Source organism: Callorhinchus milii, unplaced genomic scaffold (assembly GCF_018977255.1).
Source record: "Callorhinchus milii isolate IMCB2004 unplaced genomic scaffold, IMCB_Cmil_1.0 Scaffold4, whole genome shotgun sequence".
In the NCBI taxonomy this organism is placed as follows: domain Eukaryota; kingdom Metazoa; phylum Chordata; class Chondrichthyes; order Chimaeriformes; family Callorhinchidae; genus Callorhinchus; species Callorhinchus milii.
Window position 1 is genome coordinate 9,716,834 of NW_024704745.1, and position 6,000 is coordinate 9,722,833.

General features: G+C 42.6%; 1 protein-coding gene across 3 annotated transcripts in view; it reads right to left on the minus strand.

The window, feature by feature from the left end:
• senp7 (SUMO specific peptidase 7) overlaps nucleotides 1-4,085 on the minus strand; it is a 38,836-nt gene extending 34,751 nt beyond the window's left edge. For all 3 annotated transcript variants that reach the window (XM_007895763.2, XM_007895762.2, XM_007895761.2), the window contains exon 1: nucleotides 3,948-4,085. The gene's annotated coding sequence lies outside the window, so the exon portion shown is untranslated. The remainder of the gene's footprint in view (nucleotides 1-3,947) is intronic.
• Nucleotides 4,086-6,000: the final 1,915 nt, after the last annotated feature.

Consider the following 6,000-nt stretch of genomic DNA (forward strand, 5'->3'; position numbering starts at 1 on the left):
TAAAATTTATACAGAATACATCAAAAACAAAATATTGCTGTAGTAATTTGAAAGAACATTTTTTGCAGTCAATTAAGTGAACAGCTTCTGCCTTTATGGATGGTTGTCTTTCACTGAATATTTAGAAAATTCTCCTGAGTTCATGATTTCCCCTCAAGTGTTCACAGTCTCAGTTGGGATGTCCAATGAAGGTAGGATGCTGTTCCTCAGGGAAGCTAGAAGTAAAAGAAACTGGGGAGGGGGGGCGTGGGGAATCATCTTGAGCCTTTTTTTGCAATTCCTATCAGGCAGTTATACAGCAGAATTGACCAGGGAGTAAGCTGCCTATCGGACATTTCCAGCTCGTATGTGGTGCACAGTGGCCAAAGAAGGAAGAACATATAATTAAAGGAGATAATTGCTTTTTACGTTTTCTTTGTATAGATTAAAAGTGAAGTAGTCCCTTCCTCATCAAGATGACAACTGCGCAACAACTCAGCATGGAATAAAGGGGGAAAGGGAGGAGTAGCTTCTCCCTGGCCTTATTATACAAGTCTCTAGGGAGATAGCACTTTGCACAAAAGCTGCGATTGAACAGTTGGTCTCTTGATGCTGTACTTATGAGCTACATTTGGTAGCTAACAAATGTTCAGCATGAACAGGGGCTCAGACAGCACAAATTGTGCTAAAGCCACAATCATGAAGCTGACCCAGGATGGTTTCATGAACAATGTCATTCACAAAGCATAAAATATTTGCAAAAGGTATTGAAGTAGATGTGAAATGCACTGTAATTGTTCTTCCAAAGCTCTTGAACCATCTTTTTAACAACATATGATTTGGTGCTCTGAGTGAGAGAGGCTGAAAGCCTGGCCTACCGATGGCAGGGTGGGAGACATGGAGCAGGCTGGAGCCCCCTGAATGGAGGGAGCGGGCAGGTTGGTTGGGAGTCAGCAGGTCAGAGAGGTAGGAGGGGGCAAGGCCATGGATGGCCTTGAAAGTGAGGACGAGGATCTTGAACTCAATCCTCTGAGGGATGGGGAGCCAGTGGATTCGGGTGAGGGTGGGAGTGATGAGGTCACGGAGCCTGGTGCACAAGAGTACACAAGCTTCAGAGTTTTGTATGATCTACAGCTTGTGAAGGGAAGAGTTGGGAAGGCCGAGGAGGAGGGAGTTTCCATAATCGAGCTTTGATGTGACAAATGTGTGGGTGAGGGTTTGGGCAGCCTGAGGGGTGAGGCAGTGGCAGAGTCTTGCAATGTTGCAGAGGTGGTGGTAGGCAGTGCCGGTCATGGTGCGGATGTGGTGGAGAAAGAACAGTTCAGGGTCAAACAAGACACCCAGGTTCCTGACTGGCTTAGTGAGGTTGAGTGTGCAGCCGTGGAGGATGATTCTACCAGCGCCCAAGGTGCGGAGGTGCTGGAGCGAGCCGATCACGAGGGCCTCGGTCTTGCTGACATTCAGTTGGAACAAATTTACATACCACAGAACAAAATGGAAAAACATCAACTATTAAGTCTTCCAGTTAAGGATGTACAATCCAAAGAGATAAATTCAGATGCTTGCTATTTCGAGTTGAATTATGATTGGTTACTAAAAATCAAAAAGATCATAAATAGTTCAAAAAGGGAACTTTAAATGGTTACCAACTGCAATACAATAATCACTTGTATTTATATAATGCCCTACAATTTGGAGTTACACCTCAGAGTGCTGAAGCCAATGGCTTTCAGTATACAGTCTATAAAACGGCTATGAAGGCTTGTGTGGTGCTTCAAATGGGATTTGAAAATAAAGAGGGGGTGAGTTAGAGGTAGGGAATTCCAGACATTAGGGGCGAAATGGCCACTGATGGTGGCACAGAAAGGTCAGAGGATATGATGTCGGCCTGCGATAGCTGAGCAATGGGGGGGGGGGGGGGGAGCACAGTGGGGCATGTGCAAGTCCGAGAAGTAGGAAGGTGTTAGGGTGTGAAGGGATTTGTTGAATGAAGATGAGAATCTTGAAGTAATCCATTCAGAGCCAATGGAGCCTGTGGAGGATTGGGATGACGGGCTTCATCATCATACTTGCATTAAATTCTCTAATTTTTTAAATAATTTTCTCCATCTAATTACATAGCAACCATGCATTAAACAATCACTTTGCAAACATATTGCTACCATTAACAGATCCACGTTAACTAATTCCAATAAATAAATAAATAAATAAATGTATGCATTTACAGCAATTAAACCTTAGATGAGGTCACTATTTTAAAGTAATCTTCATCAGCATTAAATCTGCCTCACTTATTCTATTTCCAAACTTTCAACTAAAGTATTTTGTTCCCTTTCTACAATGTTTGCAAAGGGGTTGTTTAGTGCACGGTTATTATGTAATGAATTAGATAAAGAAAATGTTATAGATACTGAGATTTCAAACTATTTGTTTTCAATTGAATTTCTTTTTGTGTGGCTGATTTGAATTGTATTGTAGCTGAGTAAGTTTCTGAGGGCCAAACTGCCTAGGAGATAATTTGTTGCAATTGTATGTAATAATAATAATCCTTGCATTTGATATAGCGCTTTTCACGTCGGGAGGACGTCCCAAAGCGCTTCACAGAACACACTGTAAAGTGAATTGACTGTATATTTGTGGGCGAACGCGGCAGCCAATTGCGCACAGCAATGTCCCACAAACAGTCGTAGATTGAAAATGACCAATTTATTATTGTTTTTTGTTTTGGAAGGATTATTATTAGGCTCTGTGTGGAGTAAGGAAACTTGCCCAAGGTTTCGCCCTCTGCCTGGAACTGAACTCAGGTCTCTCGATTGCAAAGCGAGTGCTCTAACCACTGAGCTACAGGACTCCACGACTCATATGTACATATGAAAAGGAGTAACATTCCCACAAACATGAAAAGGGGATTGAAAGTAGCGTTTCATTTATAAACTAACGCGCAACAATGATGTATTTTGATACAAATAATATCAATGTATCCGTCATACAGGATGTTGCTACTGCAAGAAGACCACAAGTACATATTAACTCTTTCAGATCGTTTTTCTCCCTCAAACAAACTTCCACTATTTCTAAAACAACCAAGGAAACGTCCCCCTTGTAAATTGAAAACATTACACAATAAACCAGGTACACTGTAATAATATTTGAGTGGTCATGAGTCAAAATGAAACCTTTCCGAAATATACAAACAACCCATGCCTCAAAGTGTCATTAATATTTATCAAAATAAAATGAAACACATACATGGCACGAAGTGCAATAAAACTTACTCAGCATTGATCTGTGGTGTGCAAAAGTCACACAAACACACACAGTTTTTTTAAAAAAGAAACTTAAGTACATTTAACCTACCTTTATTCCTGGAAAACCAGTCATTCTTTTAAAAATTGCATTTTATAGGAATAACAAACCCTCATTATATATTTATGTACAATTAGATATATACAGTACATATGCAGTATATGCATATAGTGTATTTATATATAATTAATTATATTATTATACATAGTTTACATGATATAAGGTATATATTACAGCATATATACAGTATGTATATAGTATACAAATACACACACATATGTAAATATACAATATATACACAGTAATATATAGTATATACATACACATATATGTAAATACGTATGTACAGTACATCTACAGTATCTACACACACATACACAGTATACACACATGCACATATGTAAATATATATATGGTATTATATATACAGTACATAAATAAACACACACATATTTACAGTATACACATACATAAGTATAATATATACAGTATTCTAGACAGTATGTAAATACATATATACATACAGTATACACATACGCACATACGTAAATATAAAATATATACAGTATTATATATACAGTGTATAAATGCACATGTGTACACAGTATATATATATATATATATAAGTTGCAGTTAAGCTGCTGAATGCTCGGGCTCCTTACCTCTCTCTGCAGGTCCTGGTGGTTTAACAGGTGAGGTTCTGTGTGGGTTGAGGTGGATGGTGACTGACTGACGGACTGACTGACCGGGGACCCACAGTGTGTGTGGCTGCTGCAGGAGGAAGGCGAGAGGCGGGTCCGCGCCCAGAGGCCGCCCGGGGGGGGGGGGGGGGGGGGGAGAGAAATAAACACCTCCGAGAGAGAGAGAGAGGGCCAGACAGAGAGACACAGACACCCACAGACACTGACGAGAGCGGCTGTAACGGTCACATCGCCGGGCCCAGGGCGGGCAACTCCGGCCTCCGACCGACCAGCAGCCGCCCCTCCCGCTATCAACACCGGCCAACGGCTTCCCCCCCTCTCCCCCCCTCCTCCCTCTCTCTCTCTCTCTCTCTCTCTCTCTTTTTTTACCCCCTTTTTTTCTTTTCTAACGTCCAAAAGGGATTCGCTGGAAACCGCCGCCGTTGCAGTCGTTGCGATGGCTCTCAGCGCTGTTGATGGTCCCCCCTCCCTCCTCCTTCCTCTTCTTCTTCTCCTTCTTCTTCCTCCTCCTCCTCTTCTCTCCAGGAAGGAAGAGGTTCTGTCGTCACACACCGGAAGCGAGAGGGGGGGGAGGAGGCGGGGCCAACACACCCTTAAAGGGACAGTCCCGAGCAACGAGCGCTGACTGTAATAATAATAATAATAATAATAATAATAACAATCCGCGCATTTGATACAGCGCTTTTCACGTCTTCTCGACGTCTCAAAGCGCTTCACGGAACACACTGTAAAGCGAACTGACTGTATGTTTGGGGGCGAACGCGGCGGCCAATCGCGCACAGCGATGTCCCACTGACAGTCGTGGGGTTGGAAATGACCCCATTTATTATTGTTTTGTTCTTTTGGAGGGATTGCGATTAGGCTCTGTGTGGAGTAAGGAAACTTGCCCAAGGTTTCGCCCTGACCGGGAAGTGAACCCGGGTGTCTCGCTTGCAAAGCGAGTGCTCTAACCACTGAGCTACAGGACTCCTAATAAGCATCATCATCATCATCTTCATCATCAACATCCTCGCGTTTGATATAGCACCTCGCCACGTCCTTGGGGCTGAGACGTCACAAAGAGCTTCACAGAATACACCGTACAGTGGATTTCATTTCGCCCACAAAGTACACAGCCCAATTCTCTTTGGTGACATGGGGGGGGGGGGGGGGGGGTGTCAATCACACCAAGTTCTACCTCCCTGTCTCTATCTGTAACCCTGCTGTCCTGATGGACTGCCCTCGAGCCATCATGTCCGGAGTAAGCCTTCCATTCCTTCAAAGGGAGTTTCTTGGATGCCAATCCCAGTGTCCTGGACGCCAATCGCCCAGAAAGAAAAAAAACACTCATTCACTTCATGGCTTTTTGTGGGATATTGCTGTCCACTAATTGGCTATCGTTTTTGCTTACCGATACCAGCAGCATTTCCACTTTGTTTCAAATTCTCTGTCCCACCGTTGGCTTATAAGCATTTAGCCACTCTTCTGATGCTCTCTGGAACTCTTCCTGAATTCCTCCACCTCACTCAGAACTCTCTCCCTCCCTGCTTTCAACACTAAAGCTATAAACAATGTTACCTGATTAAGGGGAGAAATCACACTTCTCACAAATTTATGAAATAGGATATAAAGAGAGGACTTATCAAATTGAATGTGTATATGTTACAAATAGTGAAACACAGCTGGTAAATGTTATTATAATATAATTCCACACCTTTGCATTTCTTTTAAAGAACTAATATATGTATCATGACACTGAGTACCATGCGTGTGCCCTTTTGAAAAAGATTAAAAAGGTGAATTATCCCTTAAAATTGACTTTACCTTTAGAGTAATCACTGATCACCTCAACCCACTGCAGCCTCATTGAGAACTGGGGCCATCGAGCCTCGACTCGTGCCAACCCCATTTGCCTAATATTTTGCTGAATTAATAATAATAAGCCAGTCAGTAACCTAGGTGTCTTGTTCGATCCTCGACTGTCTTTTCTTCCCCCACATTCATGCCATGACTCTGCCTTCCCTCACCTGCGTAA